At 41.2% G+C, this 16,709-nt stretch overlaps 1 protein-coding gene across 4 annotated transcripts in view; it reads left to right on the plus strand.

Annotated features, from left to right (window-relative positions):
• The first annotated feature begins 4,085 nt into the window (after nucleotides 1-4,085).
• The window catches only part of LOC124721165 (presequence protease, mitochondrial), a 98,490-nt gene continuing 85,866 nt past the window's right edge, over nucleotides 4,086-16,709 (plus strand). For 3 of the 4 annotated variants that reach the window (XM_047246002.1, XM_047245999.1, XM_047245998.1), the window contains exon 1: nucleotides 4,086-4,219. The gene's annotated coding sequence lies outside the window, so the exon portion shown is untranslated. The remainder of the gene's footprint in view (nucleotides 4,220-16,709) is intronic. The other variant, XM_047246001.1, reaches the window with a different exon arrangement.

Below are 16,709 nucleotides of genomic sequence, written 5' to 3' on the forward strand. Positions count from 1 at the left end.
TTGATATTACCCGATACTCATCTGACCAGAAATCCTTGTCTTCCTTCCACTTCACTTCACTGACCCCTACTATATCTAGATTGAGCCTTTGCATTTCCCTTTTCAGATTTTCTAGTTTCCCTACCATGTTCAAGCTTCTGACATTCCACGCCCCGACTCGCAGAACGTTATCCTTTCGTAGATTATTCCATCTTTTTCTCATGGTAACCTTCCCCTTGGCAGTCCCCTCCCGGAGATCCGAATGGGGGACTATTCCGGAATCTTTTGCCAATGGATAGATCATCATGACACTTCTTCAATTACAGGCCACATGTCCTGTGGATACACGTTACGTGTCTTTAATGCAGTGGTTTCCATTGCCTTCTGCATCCTCATGTCGCTGATCATTGCTGATTCTTCCGCCTTTAGGGGCAATTTCCCACCCCTAGGACAAGAGAGTGCCCTGAACTTCTATCCGCTCCTCCGCCCTCTTTGACAAGGCCGTTGGCAGAATGAGGCTGACTTCTTATGCCGGAAGTCTTCGGCCGCCAATGCTGACTATTTATCAAAATTTAGGCAGCGGCGGGGATCGAACACCGGACCGAAGACATTTTGATTATGAATCAAAGACGCTACCCCTAGACCACGGATCAGTGTATATTAAAGTAAAAACAGTCAATTTTCACAATCAGTAGATTTATATTTATTTTTAAAGATGTTCCTGAGAGATCAAGGAAAGTCAATTGATGTCTCAGGGAGGGGGTGGGGATGAGGAGAGCGCCTAATGAACTGTCACTTGGGTGGAAAAATATTCTCGACCCTCTCTGATGACATTTGCTAGCTTCTAACAACAGGGCGCAGTTTGAGGCAAATCTATGGTTTGTTGTTTTTAAGGGGAGGGGGGGGGGCTAATGAAACCACAAATTCTATGTAGAAGCAGATAGGAGTGCCATTTGGTTCTGGAGTTTGTTTCAGTTTTAGCGATTCCAACTGTCTCTCATCGCCTCTGATATATCTACGTCTGTCATTTTGCAGTAGTGAGAGAATTGAACATGTAACAATACTCCTGAAATTTCCACCATAAAGGAATATTTCAAAACGAAGTTAAGCATTTCCGCTTTTAGTTTGAAACTCAGTTCCTGTGTCATCCACGAGCACGTGAGTGCTATCTTTCCTGCTGTTGACAGCCTTTACACATGACCAGAATTTCTTTGGGATTTATGAGAGAACTTTCGATAAGATTATATTATGGTAGTCGATGGCCAAACGCAATTCATTCAGTATTCCTCTATCCATTCTTGTGTATTGTTTACATTAAACCAATTGTGCAGAAGCCATTGTTCCTATGGATGTTTCATTACAGTTATGTATCATATCATTTTTTTACAGACTTGTTCCCTGTTATATTATACCTTTACAAAAAAAATGATGAATGTGGATCGATGTACTACAGTAAAATACAATTTAAATTGACCCATGTCGTTTGGTATTTGTTCATGTCAACGATTGCATTACAAAATGTATGAAACAGTTTTTCTACTTCTCTCAGCGACTAAAGCAGAAAAACTATTTTATAAGTCCAACACAAACTGCCCAGTTGAACATTTCGTTAGTATTCTTTTTCTGTCTGAGACTCTCATGAAGTTGGATTAAGGCAAGTTACACTAGTCATTACAGCACCGTCACATCCTGGTCCTGTTACATCAGGGTGTACTCACACTGTCCATCAACACTTCATTTCATGTCAAGTCAGTTTAAGTTGTGCGATCTTAGCTTGCATGGCTGTTCTGTTTTCAATCTATAACAAATAACATAGAACAAATAATAAACGGCGCATAACAAAGACATAGAATAACTACTGATATCCGCCACAAAAATCATGACCTAAGAAAAGTACATCAGAATGAAGTATGGGGGATGAGAACATGGCTGCGTATTGGGAGGAAATGAGCTTGGTTGTCATATGATCAACAACGTATGTGACCTCTATCCCGGCCCTACTTGCTGATACCCTCATTGGTATGAACACCTCAGGCGCTAGGAAGGTGTCTTGGACGAATGATATGATCGCAGCTTTCGAGTCACTCAAGACTGCCCTCTTCCACACTGTCACACTGGCTCACTTGATACCCAATGCTCACATTTTGGTTACCACAGACATGAATGACTCATTGATAGACGCGGTATTGCAGCAGCACATTGCCGACACAACTGATCCTCTTCAGTAATTTTCTAAGAAACTTTGGCACTTTCAGTGGAAATGGTCAACATTCGACAGCTATCTTCTCGTGGTCTACAAGGCAATCGAAAACTTCCACAGCGATATCGAGGATGCAAATTCACCATCTTTTCAAACCACTACTCACTGGTTGATTCCATCCATAGCCCTGGAAACGATGTTTCTCCTCGACAGCTCAGGCATATGAACCTCATATGCCAGTATTCCACAGATGCATGGTATATACAAAGGTCTGATAGCGTCGTCACGGATTATTTGTCCCATGTAAACATTATCTCGACTCCCCTAGACATGAATGAGTTGGCACTCTTACAGACATATGATCCTGTGGTAGCCATTATGTTGGTGGCCGCAAAGTGCTCTTTAAGGCTTGAGTGTTGTCCCCTCCCACGTTCCCCCACAATAGTTGTTTGTGACACATCAACAGGCACACTACATCTGGTCGTGCCTGATCCTCTGTGCCAGACGATCTTCACATCCCTTCACGGACTGACCCACCCGGCTATAAAAGCTACCATGAAGCTAACAATTGAAAGTTTCGTTTGCCCAGGAATAAAAAGCGGTTGTCATGCTTGGACATGTGCATGTATCCCACCTCAGAGGAGTAAGCCCCCTCTTGGACAATCTAGCATCTGCAAGAGTTACCTATGCCACATCCATATTGATGGGACGATTAGCGCCCTCAGACGGTTTTCGCTACATTTTGTCTATCATCGATCCAGTTACGAGGTGGGTTGAAGCCATTCCCATCTCCAACAACTTGGCTGAGGCAGTTTCCCATGCTTTCGTTAACTCCTGGATGACCCCGTTTCGGCGGCCCCTCATCAATTACAACCAACCAGGGCCGTCAATTTTAATCCTCAGTCTTCTCAAAACTTTGAGAACTGTGTGGTGTCAACAAATTACACACCACAACTTACAACCCACAGAGCAATGGTCTCGTGAAACGTTTCCACCACACACTTAAGGCACACTCATGTGCCATAGCGGTTCCTGGTCAGAAGTGCTACTGTGGAACCTTTTAGGGATACAGGGTCCTTGCAAGGAGGACCGACAGCCATCATTCACAGACATCTTGTACAGTGAGCCCTTTGTCCTACCTGCCGAATTCGTTGTGCCTCTTACTCCCCTACAGAACAATGAGCTTCCGGCATTAGTTGACTGTTTAAGTGCAGACATCGCGCACATCTATATGCCATGTCCTCAGCCACATTCTACCCGATGTTTAAGTCCGCAATGAACTGGCTACTGGCGATTATGGGATGCTCCGTGCGACCTTGTTTGCGCGTCATCCAGTGTTCTTACTCGGGTCCTTACAGACTTCTTGCTTTCGAACAGAACACCTTCGACATACTATTTAGCAGTGAACGTCAGACGATATCTGTTAATCGATTGAAACCCGCCTCGTCGCTCTCTGGCGACCTCACTCAGGATGCACCTACCATCCCTCTAGAACACCTTATAATCCCTCCCCACTTTGCAGCCTGTGCTTCATCTTTCAGTGATCTTTTTATCTCGTGAAAAATTACTTGTTGTTTGGGAAGAATTTAAACTTTATTTCGTTTTTAGCTGTGGGGTATATTTTCGAGGACTTTTTTTGTAAAGTAAACTGTAGGTCCTAAAAGCTGCGTAAGCGCCTTAGATACTTCGACACGTTCTGAACTCTGTGACAACTTTCACGAGTATAAAAACTTAAGTAATTAAGAACTTTGAATTTCGCGCGGAATGAATCAAACAGTTCCTTGTCCTAAAGGTGATGCAAGCTTTCGCTGCCTGCCACCAGGAATCGCAAATCTGAGCGCAAGTCGATCGGCATCAAGATTTGCTATACGTAGACACAAGTAAATTCTTGCACCGAAGGAGAATCTCTTTGCGTAGCATATTTATAATGCACTTTGAGATTTGCGGTAAATATGTGTTGGTGGGTGTGTGTTGTTCGATTGCAGTGTTCTTGTTGATATTACGTGTTTAACAATACGATAGGGACAGTTCAGCTGTAAGGTAAGAAACAAAATGATAGTGTAATACTGATGATTGTGCACATAACTACTATAATAAAAAAGCATAGCGCGCTACTGTCATTGTTTCAGAAATCATGTATTAATATATATTGTATTGGTATTGTTTGAATCGGAATTTTGTTCGTGACTGATTAAACATCTTCATTGCGAAAAGAGTATTGTTGTGCAGTAACGATGCGTGTAGTGGAAGCATCCTTTCCTTTTTAGCACTGTCGTAAACGTATATATAATTTAAATTCCCGATTTTATAAAAATGATGCCCTTATTATACGATTGCATGGAGCTGCTAAATATAGAAGATACTTAAAATTTGCGCTGCCCGCAACCTCGTAATGTACTTAGCGAGGTGTCTCGTTCAGCAAATGTGCTTGTTTCAGGGAAGGGATTTTTCATGGTAGCAAATTGAGTTATAAACCGACCGAAATTTCAGGGGGTCTGATATAACATTCTAGCCGCAGGTAAAGCATAATTTTGAAATTACCACTTCATTTTGATTGCGTCATAATTCCATCATGAAAGGTATGTAATCAGCGAAATTGTTGGGGTAACTGTTTGTTGATTTTATTTCTCGTTTCTTTCGTGTTGAGCCAGTTTACGTGTACTTCTGCCGTTTCATCACGTGAAACGCATTTGAATCAAGAGTGGTTTTCGACAAGCATGCGATTTTTGAATGGTATGTGATGAAGCAGGTTACTTTTTAGGCGCAGTTTGCTCCCACTCCCCCCCTCCCCCCGGAGTCAGCAGCTAAACGCATTATGACATCAGTTGTCATTGTGTTAGCTCCTGTATTGAAGAAATAAAGTGTCACAATGTGTTTGAGAAATTTTCTACCTCAGATAATGATAACTTGGCTGAAGGGCCTGCATGTGGTGCTGGACTTATACGTGACAGCCTCTTATTGTATGTGATAAGGAAAATTTTTGAGATCTGTTTATTACACACAGTAAAAGAGCTCTGTGTCCCTTTACAATGAGCCTTTACAGCCAGCTCCATACCAAGTCCCTGTGCTAAGGCTGGTGATCTGCCACTTAACCTCAGATACTGATGAAGTCCTATACTCCATAACAGAGTGTAGGGTATGATGCGGGAGTCCTGCATCACCGTACTAGGCAAGATCCTAGTGGAGGTGGCTTGCCATTGCCTTCCTCCGACCGTAATGGGAATGAATGATGATGATGATGAAAACAACACACCACCACCCAGTCATCTCGAGGCAGGTGAAAATCCCTGACCCCGCCGGGAAGCGAGAATGCTACCGCGAGACCACAAGCTGCGGACTAACATCAGATGGTGACTCCTAATGCTGGGGGCCTGTAAAACATTATCCGTGCTGCAGACACCTGCATATTGTACTGTTGCTTGCCAACCAGAGGAAGGATTTTTTAATAATAGACAGTGATCAACAAGGCCCTAAGGTACTTTTACAAAGCACTGCCTTTCAGAAGTAAATGTGGCTGATTTTAACATTTTAAGGCAATGTAGGAGAGATCTCCACATTGGCTCCTACAGATGCAGATACTTATTTTAGGTGGGCATCACAGTTTTAATATAGTGTATGCTGTTGGCTCAAAATGGATTGACATCGTCAGGTTGTTCAGTCATATTCCATGTTGTTTCATCAGGATTTGTGGTCTGAATTAATACAACCTATTTACTGCAGAGTTTCATGTGATCCTGAAGGCACTAGAGCAGATGATGTGTCTTCAGAACAAAAAGAATCGCGTGTGCTCCAATTCCCTTAGTGCTCTACATGCATTGCAACAAGTGTAACCAGCGGAGATAATGATCCAGTTAATATAAGACAAACTGATCTTTCTTCACCAGCAGGGGAAGGGATTGCTAATATTCTTATCTCGGAAATACGGAAGCGTCCGATCCCACCCATCTGCTTTGACCCATGACGTCACAAATATGGCGGAAACAAAAACAAACACACACACTTTCCACAAGAAGCCTAATGACACTAACGGGACAAGCGCGGGAAATGGGGTGTTTTGGGTGGGGGGCAAACTAAATATAAACAAATTTAGACGCCTTGCGTAGCTACAACGTGTAAGTGAAGACAGCCATGCATGAATACCCACCCACCTCCCCAGGGGTCGTAACCCCTGCAACCCATAGAAGATAAAGATGCTTCAGTAGCTGATTAGTGTTTTTTGTCTTTTTAAAAAAGAAATCTCACGGGATAGAACGAACAGATCAGAAAGATAAATATAATAAACTAAAACAGAAATTCGAGGAAACAGATAATTAAAATAAGTAATAAGTGTTTTTAAATAAAAAAAATCTCACAAGATAGAACGAACAGATCAGAAAAGTAAATAAAATAACATAAAACAGAACTGGAGACAGCCACACTCAAACCAAACTCCGCGCCGTCATGACGTCACACACAACACCCTTACGTCACGCGTCAAAGCCGACGTGTTGGATCGGACGCTTCTGTCGACCCCTTATCTCTTAGATATAGTTCTGTGGTGCGTCAGATACATGTCACACCACTTGCTGATGATTAGTATGCCACCCAAAGCTAGTAGTGCATTACAAATCTAACTGCATACTTAATAACAGAATCATCAATCAAGTAGCTGCCCTGCTGCAAAAGTGGAATGTGTATTGCACACATTTTGCAAATGCATCTTAGTGAAGTAAAAAAACACTCTCTGTAAGTTTGGCCATAAACAGGCACTACCAGTAGAATGTTGTTCATCACAGTTGGCTGTATTAACCATCAGCTTGGTGAGTATGCCATTGACGATCAGAAAGGGGATGCAGTGTTATAAAAAGAATCACAAATGTCTAGCCACTGTGGCAAGTGCTGCTGCAATATACTTGTATCCGATTATCCAAATACCCAGGGTTCTGAAACTTCCTAGCAGATCAAAACTATGTGCTGGATCAGGAGGTGAACAATGGTTGTCAGGGCAATTTGCAAATTGTGGTTTGATGGCTCAGTCAGTAGAGCACTTTCATGTGACAGGCGTAGGTCCCGTGTTCAAATCCCAGTCTGGGACACAGTTTTGATTTACCAGGAACTTTCAGATGTGTGCACACTCTGCTGCAGACTGAAAATTCATTCAGGATCCAGGGTTCTATTAAGACAGACTTTTGGTTGTTGGTATGAGGAACCTGGGTAGGCTGTAAATCTCAGGAACAAACCAACTGTCTGTAGTTTTGCTTACCTATTTGTTGGTACCAACTCCCACTGAACAAGTGAATCCCTACAAATCCTATTCACAATGGCTGCAAGCTGACAGGTCTGAATATTCAGAGTGTTACTACTGCAATTAGTAGAAGATGTATCTCATTCTCCACATGACATCACTTTTCATTTAGAAAATATCAGAAAGAATTTCTGGAGACCTACAGAATTATTGAAGACAGGAATATCATTCCTGTTGAAACCCAAACAGCACATCAGGTGCTTGAAAAGTTAAGTGCTTAAAGAACATATTATTTTTGCTTAAATGCACTGTACATACTTTTTATTGGGAGTGATATCACTTGCAATCTTATTATCAATGTATGTACAAAATATTCATGGATTTAGTGAGAACTAAGGAGGCACCAGAAATGTAATGGTAATACATTGGAAAGACAAGTGCCTTTGTGTTAACTTTTCATTAATTTGTGTAGTCTGAGTGTCTCAAATCTAGGTTTATTCATTTTCTACTAAGATAAATATTCTTATAATCATAGATATTCTTTCAAACAATATTTGTTTTTCTTCAGAGGTAGGCATTTGTTGTAAAAATGGAGAAGAACCACACACCTGGTGATTTAGTATCCAGCTGATATCAAGGTCATTAGAGGTAAAACAAAGGGTGGTAAAGAATGGGAAACAGTAGATTTGCCATCTTGTGTGGTACCTGCATACAGTATTCATGCAATTATCCGTTATGGCACACCAGATGACTTAATGTCACAAAGTTAACATGTGTATCCACTGTACACCGGTCAAGAAGAAATGGGATAACTGAAGCAGCTGATAAAAGCTGTCAGCTTTGACCTATGATGTCATCGAGATGGTGGACACTGTCATTTCATCCTTGTACAATATGACTGCAATGACATCATACATTGAAGATGCAAATAGGCAAAAACAATCCCATTACACAAAATTTAACCAAAGTAATACGAAGAACAAGATACTAACCAGAGAACTGCGGGAATTAGGAGGGTTTTGGGTGGGGTCAAACAAAATTAATGCCATTACTAACATAAAACACATACCCAGACTAAAACTCATTCGAAAATCCAGAAAGCCAACTTTAGAAAAAATCCACAAAATTAATGCAAACAAAGACCCCTCCACCCGTACACACACTAAAAACAAAACAATAACGATCATAAGTAAACAAAACAGTGTCAGGAATGCTCAGCCTAGACTTAGGTACAGCAGTACTCGGCAAGCCACCTTGCAGTATATGGTGGAGGTTGTTGGGTATACCACTGTCACTACCCTCCTTTTCCTGTTCCAGTCGCAAATAGTTTGTGGGAAGAACTATTGATTGTAAGCTTCCATGTGGGCTTGAATCGCTCTAGTTTTATTTTCATGATTTTTTTTCACAAGATATATGTAGGAGGAAACAATACATTTGTTGTCTCTTCTAGAGATATACGCTCTCGGATCTTAAACAATAAACCATACTGTGATGCAGGGCATTTCTCTTGCAGCGCCTGCCACTGGAGTTGGCTGAACAGATCCACAGTGCTTTAATGCTTACTAAATGAAACTAACCAAAACGACCTTGCTGTGCTGGTACTGCGAACGGCTGAAAGCAAGGGGAAACTACAGCCGTAATTTTTCCCGAGGGCATGCAGCTTTACTGTATGGTTAAATGATGATGGCGTCCTCTTCGGTAAAATATTCTGCAGGTAAAATAGTCCCCCATTCGGGTCTCCGGGCGGGGACTACTCAGGAGGAGTCCTTAATCGGGCAGGTAGGTTAGAAAATTTAAAAAGGGAAATGGATAGGTTAAAGTTAGATATAGTGGGAATTAGTGAAGTTCAGTGGCAGGAGGAACAAGACTTTTGGTCAGGTGACTACAGGGTTATGAATACAAAGTCAAATAGGGGTAATGCAGGAGTCGGTTTAATAATGAATAGAAAAATAGGAATGCGGGTAAGCTGCTACAAACAGCATAGTGAACGTATTATTGTGGCCAAGATAGACACGAAGCCCATACCTACTACAGTAGTACAAGTTTATATGCCAACTAGCTCTCCAGATGATGAAGAAATTGATGAAATGTATGATGAAATAAAAAATTATTCAGATAGTGAAGGGAGATGAAAATTTAATAGTCATGGGTGACTGGAATTCGGTAGTAGGAAAAGAGAGAGAAGGAAATGTAGTAGGTGAATATAGATTGGGGGGAAGAAATGAAAGAGGAAGCCGCCTGGTAGAATTTTGCACAGAGCATAACTTAATCATAGCTAACACTAAATCATAAGAGAAGGTTGTATACATGGAAGAAGCCTGGAGATACTAGAAGGTATCAGATACATTATATAATGGTAAGACAGTGATTTACGAACCAAATTTTAAATTGTAAGACATTTCCAGGGGCAGATGTGGACTCTGACCACAATCTATTGGTTATGAACCGTAGATTAAAACTGAAGAAACTGCAAAAAGGTGGGAATTTAAGGAGATGGGACCTGGATAAACTGAAAGAACCAGAGGTTGTACAGAGTTTCAGGGAGAGCATAAGGGAACAATTGACAGGAATGGGGGAAAGAAATACAGTAGAAGAAGAATGGGTAGCTTTGAGGGATGAAGTAGTGAAGGCAGCAGCGGATCAAGTAGGTAAAAAGATGAGGGATAGTAGAAATTCTTTGGTAACAGAAGAGATATTGAATGTACTTGAGGACAATATTATGGAAATGAAAGAGGATGTAGATGAAGATGAAATGGGAGATATGATACTGCGTCAAGAGTTTGACAGAGCACTGAAAGACCTGAGTCGAAACATGGCCCCCGGAGTAGACAACATTCCATTGGAACTACTGACAGTCTTGGGTGAGCCGGTCCTGACAAAACTCTACCATCTGGCGAGCAAGATGTATGAGACAGGCAAAATACCCTCAGACTTCAAGAAGAATATAATAATTCCAATGCCAAAGAAAGCAGGTGCTGACAGATGTGAAAATTACCAAACTATCAGTTTAATAAGTTACGGATGCAAAATACTAACGCGAATTCTTTACAGGCGAATGGAAAAACTGGTAGAAGCCGACCTCGGGGAAGATCAGTTTGGATTCCGTAGAAATATTGGAACACGTGACGCAATACTGACTCTACGACTTATCTTAGAAGCTAGATTAAGGAAAGACAAACCTACAGTAGCATTTGTAGACATAGAAAAAGCTTTTGACAATGTTGACTGGAATACTCTCTTTCAAATTCTGAAGGTGGCAGGGGTAAAATACAGGGAGCGAAAGGCTATTTACAATTTGTACATAAACCAGATGGCAGTTCTAACAGTCGAGGGGCTTGAAATGGAAGCAGTGGTTGGGAAGGGAGTGAGACAGGATTGTAGCCTATCCCCGATGTCATTCAATCTATATATTGAGCAAGCAGTGAAGGAAACAAAAGAAAAATTCGGAGTAGGTATTAAAATCCATGGGGAAAAATAAAAACTTTGAGGTTCGCCGATGACATTGTAATTCTGTCAGAGACAGCAAAGGACTTGGAAGAGCAATTGAACGGAATGAATAGTGTCTTGATAGGAGGATATAAGATGAACATCAACAAAAGCAAAAAGAGAATAATGGAATGTAGTCGAATTAAGTCGGGTGATGCTGAGGGAATTAGATTAGGAAATGAGTCACTTAAAGTAGTAAAGGAGTTTTGCTATTTGGGGAGCAAAATAACCGATGATGGTCAAAGTAGAGAGGATATAAAATGTAGACTGGCAATGGCAAGGAAAGCGTTTCTGAAGAAGAGAAATTTGTTAACATCGAGTATAGATTTAAATGTCAGGAAGTCGTTCCTGAAAGTATTTGTATGGAGTGTAGTCATGTATGGAAGTGAAACATGGACGATAACTAGTTTGGACATGAAGAGAATAGAAGCTTTCGAAATGTGGTGCTACAGAAGAATGCTGAAGATTAGATGTGTAGATCACATAACTAATGAGGAGGTATTGAATAGGATTGGAGAGAAGAGAAGTTTGTGGCACAACTTGACTAGAAGAAGGGATCGATTGGTAGGACATGTTCTGAGGTATCAAGGGATCACCAATTTAGTATTGGAGGGCAGTGTGGAGGGTAAAAATCGTAGAGGGAGACTAAGAGATGAATACACTAAACAGATTCAGAAGGATGTAGGTTGCAGTAGGTACTGGGAGATGAAGAAGCTTGCACAGGATAGAGTAGCATGGAGAGCTGCATCAAACCAGTCTCAGGACTGAAGACCACAACAACAACAACAAATGAAACTGTAATGAAATGTACTGTTGTTCTTTGGGTCTTTTCTATTTCCTCTATCAGTCTTATTTGTATGGATCTCATACTGATGAACAGTGTTCAAGTATTGGTCAAACGAGTGTTTTGTAAACTACTTCCTTTGTTGATGACTATTTCCTGAGGATTGTTGCAATGAATCTGTCTGGCATCTGCCTTACCTGCAGTTAATTTTATGTGATCATACTACTTCATATTGCTTTGTCTGCATACCCCTAGATATTTTATGGTAGTATGCCTAACTGCTTCCAGTGATCGTTCTGCATCCGTGTAATCATACAATAATGGGTCTTTCTGTATATGTATTCCCAGTGTGTTACATTTGTTTATATTGAAGATCAGTTGCCACTTCTTGCACCAAGCATCAATCCTCTGTAGGTCTTTCTGCATTTCACTACAATTTTGTAGTCTTGCAACTTTTCTGAATACAGCAGCATCATCTGCGAAAAGCCTTGTGGAACTTCTGGCATTACCTCCTAGGTCATTTATATATATTGTGAAAAGTAATGGTACTATAACATTCCCCTGGGGCACACCAGAAGTTACTTTTACGTCTGAAGACTTCTCTCTGTTCAAAATTACATGTTGTGTTCTATTTACTATAAACTCTTCAATCCAGTCCCACAGTGTATCTGATTTCATACGCTCATATTTTGTTCGTTAGGCAGCCGTGCTGAACTGTGTTGAATGCATTCCGGAAGTCAAGGGGCACAACACCCTCCTGGTTGCCTGTATCAACTACTTTCTGGGTCTTGTAGACGAACAGAATGAGCTGGGTTTCACACGGTGTTATTTTTTGAATCAGTGTTGGTTCCTACAGAGGAGATTATTGGCCTTCAGAAATGTCATAATACACAAGCATAAAACATGTTCCAAAATTCTACAACTGACTGATGTCAGAGATCCTTCGTGAAAACGTGAATAACTTATGCTTTTTTTTATAATCGTTGAGAACACTTTGCTCCTCCAAAGACCCCCAGTACACTGCTGCTAGAAGGGTGGCAAGTTCTTTCGTATACTGTATATACAGGGTGTTTCAAAAATGACCGGTATATTTGAAACGGCAATAAAAACTAAACGAGCAGCGATAGAAATACACCGTTTGTTGCAATATGCTTGAGACAACAGAACATTTTCAGGCTGACAAACTTTCGAAATTACAGTAGTTACAATTTTCAACAACAGATGGCGCTGCAAGTGATGTGAAAGATATAGAAGACAACGCAGTCTGTGGGTGCGCCATTCTGTACGTCGTCTTTCTGCTGTGAGCGTGTGCTGTTCACAACGTGCAAGTGTGCTGTGGACAACATGGTTTATTCCTTAGAACAGAGGATTTTTCTGGTGTTGGAATTCCACCGCCTAGAAAACAGTGTTGTTGCAACAAGACGAAGTTTTCAACGGAGGTTTAATGTAACCAAAGGACCGAAAAGCGATACAATAAAGGATCTGTTTGAAAAATTTCAACGGACTGGGAACGTGACGGATGAACGTGCTGGAAAGGTAGGGCGACCGCGTACGGCAACCACAGAGGGAACGCGCAGCTAGTGCAGCAGGTGATCCAACAGAGGCCTCGGGTTTCCGTTCGCTGTGTTGCAGCTGCGGCCCAAATGATGCCAACGTAAACGTATCGTCTCATGCACCAGAGTTTACACCTCTATCCATACAAAATTCAAATGCGGCAACCCCTCAGCGCCGCTACCATTGCTGCACGAGAGACATTCGCTAATGATATAGTGCACAGGATTGATGACGGCGATATGCATGTGGGCAGCATTTGGTTTACTGACGAAGCTTATTTTTACCTGGACGGCTTTGTCAATAAACAGAACTGGCGCATATGGGGAACTGAAAAGCCCCATGTTGCAGTCCCATCGTCCCTGCATCCTCAAAAAGTACTGGTCTGGGCCGCCATTTCTTCCAAAGGAATCATTGGCCCATTTTTCAGATCCGAAACGATTACTGCATCACGCAATCTGGACATTCTTCGTGAATTTGTGGCAGTACAAACTGCCTTAGACGACACTGCGAACACCTCGTGGTTTATGCAAGATGGTGCCCGGCCACATCGCACGACCGACGTCTTTAATTTCCTGAATGAATATTTCGATGATCGTGTGATTGCTGTGGGCTATCCGAAACGTACAGGAGGCGGAGTGGATTGGCCTCCCTATTCGCCAGACATGAACCCCTGTGACTTCTTTCTGTGGGGACACTTGAAAGATCAGGTGTACCGTCAGAATCCAGAAACAATTGAACAGCTGAAGCAGTACATCTCATCTGCATGTGAAGCCATTCCGCCAGACACGTTGTCAAAGGTTTCGGGTAATTTCATTCAGAGACTTCACCATATTATTGCTACGCATGGTGGATATGTGGAAAATATCGTACTATAGTGTTTCCCAGACCGCAGCGCCATCTGTTGTTGACAATTGTAACTACTGTAATTTCGAAAGTTTGTCTGCCTGAAAATGTACTGTTGTCCCAAGCATATTGCAACAAACGGTGTATTTCTATCGCTGCTTGTTTAGTTTGTATTGCCGTTTCAAATATACCGGTCATTTTTGAAACACCCTGTACAATCATACTGGTATTCTCTCACATCCAGATGCCTTCCCTCAATTGAATGATTTCAGCTGCTTTCTTGCCCCATGGTCACTTGCTTTGATATTGGCCATTTTGTCATTCATGCAACAATATAAAGTAGGCACTACAGTACGCCCCTCCTCTGTGAAACAGTTTTGGAAAAAGAGGTTTAGTATTTCAGCCTTTTCTGTGACATCCTCCATTTCAACATCATTATGGTCACAGAGTGCCTGTACAAGTGGCTTCGATCCATTTACTGATTTTCTGTCGAGCCCACAGATAGAATTTTACTTTCAGACTCTCCTTATGCAAATTTTGGCTTTGTTTAGTGTTTCTCTGTGAGGCTTTGGCTATGTTTAAATTTACAGTGAAGCTCTCTTTGCTTTTATAGCAGTTTTATAGCAGTTTTAACACAGCTGTTGAACCACTGCAGGTCTTTTCCATCCCTAATAACTTTGTGTGGCATATACCTGTCTAAAGCATATTGTACAATGGTCGTGAACTTTTGCCATTAATAATCAATGTTGTTAGTGCAGGAGATGATAGTTTTTGCTAACAGCTCAGGTAATCTGAAATCTGTTTCTTGTTGGTCTTGCTAAACAGAAAGATCTTCCTGCCTTTCTTTGTATTACTATTTACAGCCTTATTCAGTGATGGTGTAACAGAACCCATCCGAATAGATTGCCAGACATTTTCATAGTGACAACAGCACGTACATTCATCCCTGATCCAAAACACACAAACTTTGGTTAATTTTATAAATTACCCGCAAAAATGGAACTTAACATAATTGGCAACTAGACCATAGAACATGAGGACTTTTGTCTTTGTCATCTTATCATTACACATTGCCATGCAGCAAAAGATTAGTGGATTTTCTAGTAACAACAAATATAAAGCAAAAATTAAATCTCCAACCATTAACAGCATGCCGAACCAACATGTCCAATGCCAAAAACAAATTGGTAGCCAATAAATATTGACATTACAGTAACTCACTAACAAAGCCCCAAACACTGAATTACAATATTACGCATACAAGTAACACGCAAAGCCTGAACAAACAACACTACACCAGTCCAGTCACTCAATAATGCCACTCGAAAGCAATTTTGAAACATACATTCAGCCCAAGAGAGTGCCATAAAGTACTAATTTTTATGTCATCTCGTTGTCTCTACAGAGCTGTACAATGGGAAGTAAGGAGAGGATGTTGTTTGGTGGCCAGTACCCTCTTTAGTAACTGAGTTCTTTACTCATAAGAATGGAAAGTTTACTTAACTCAAGATATTTAGTGTGGTACAAGCTCTTCTGTAAAGTCCATGTTAGCCTCACTACTGGTGAAGTACAAAGCCCACTACATACACTATTATGATTGTTATGTGCTGCTTGTCTCTGAGTTAGTGGCGGTGCTAACTGCTACTGCGATTCCCGCTGGGCTACGACTGATGACACTGGAACTTATTCAGTGCGCCAGTCTCGATCCGTGGCAGCTATCTAAATACCGGCCACCGAAAGGGCATTGGCGGCACATTTCCTGCGAGTCTGTTTTTGGCCTCTATCTATCGGCTCTTAACCTCTTTGCCACATGGTGTGCTTACGCCAGCACACTAATAAATGGCCTCTTCGAGAACACTCCATTTCAAAGAAATCCGCACATAACACAACACAGTTACATCATGGGTCAGGTCTGATGACTGGTTGGAACTTTAGGAATTGAACAACTTTTTATTTTTATTTATTTATTTTTATGGCCTTTCCAAGTCATGAGACCATTTTTTATACATTACCAAAATAGTAGCGAATGTCCTGGCTAAAGTTGTCTTGCACTCTGATTTCTTCCATTTCTTTGATAACAGTCCCAACAAGTTGAAGCCGGGATAAAATTTTTATCTCATCAGACATAATTTGATATTTATTCATGACAATGTGCTCAATAGTTTTACTGTGATGCTGGTGTTCGGCATAGCATTTGTAAACTATGTAGGTTGAATGTTGCTTCTGTACTGATGAGGTATTTTGTGCTTCTGTACTGATGAGGTATTTTGTAAATTGTAGGGACCTGGAGGCTGTGCTGAACCATGTGCTGCATCTCTCTTATTTTTGTGGGTGTTTTGTATCAATCACTGGACAATGTGGCACCCTGTGTAGTAGCCAGCAAACTCCTCTTCACACTGACATCTGCCAATCAGTTATCTTATTCCAGCTATAGTAAATCAGTAGAGCAGACATTCTCTGAAGAGGTCTTCCCTTTCTGTAATCACGAATGTTTGGACACAATTGCTGGACTTGTGAAAGGAGTCAAATGGCTTTGAAACAGTATCCTACCTGATGCAGTACTATGAATGGTGTTTATCTACCTCATAATTAGACTTGATATACCCACCTCTATGAGACACTTTAAATGGCAAAAGTTT

Source organism: Schistocerca piceifrons, chromosome X (assembly GCF_021461385.2).
Source record: "Schistocerca piceifrons isolate TAMUIC-IGC-003096 chromosome X, iqSchPice1.1, whole genome shotgun sequence".
NCBI classification, from domain to species: Eukaryota; Metazoa; Arthropoda; class Insecta; order Orthoptera; family Acrididae; genus Schistocerca; species Schistocerca piceifrons.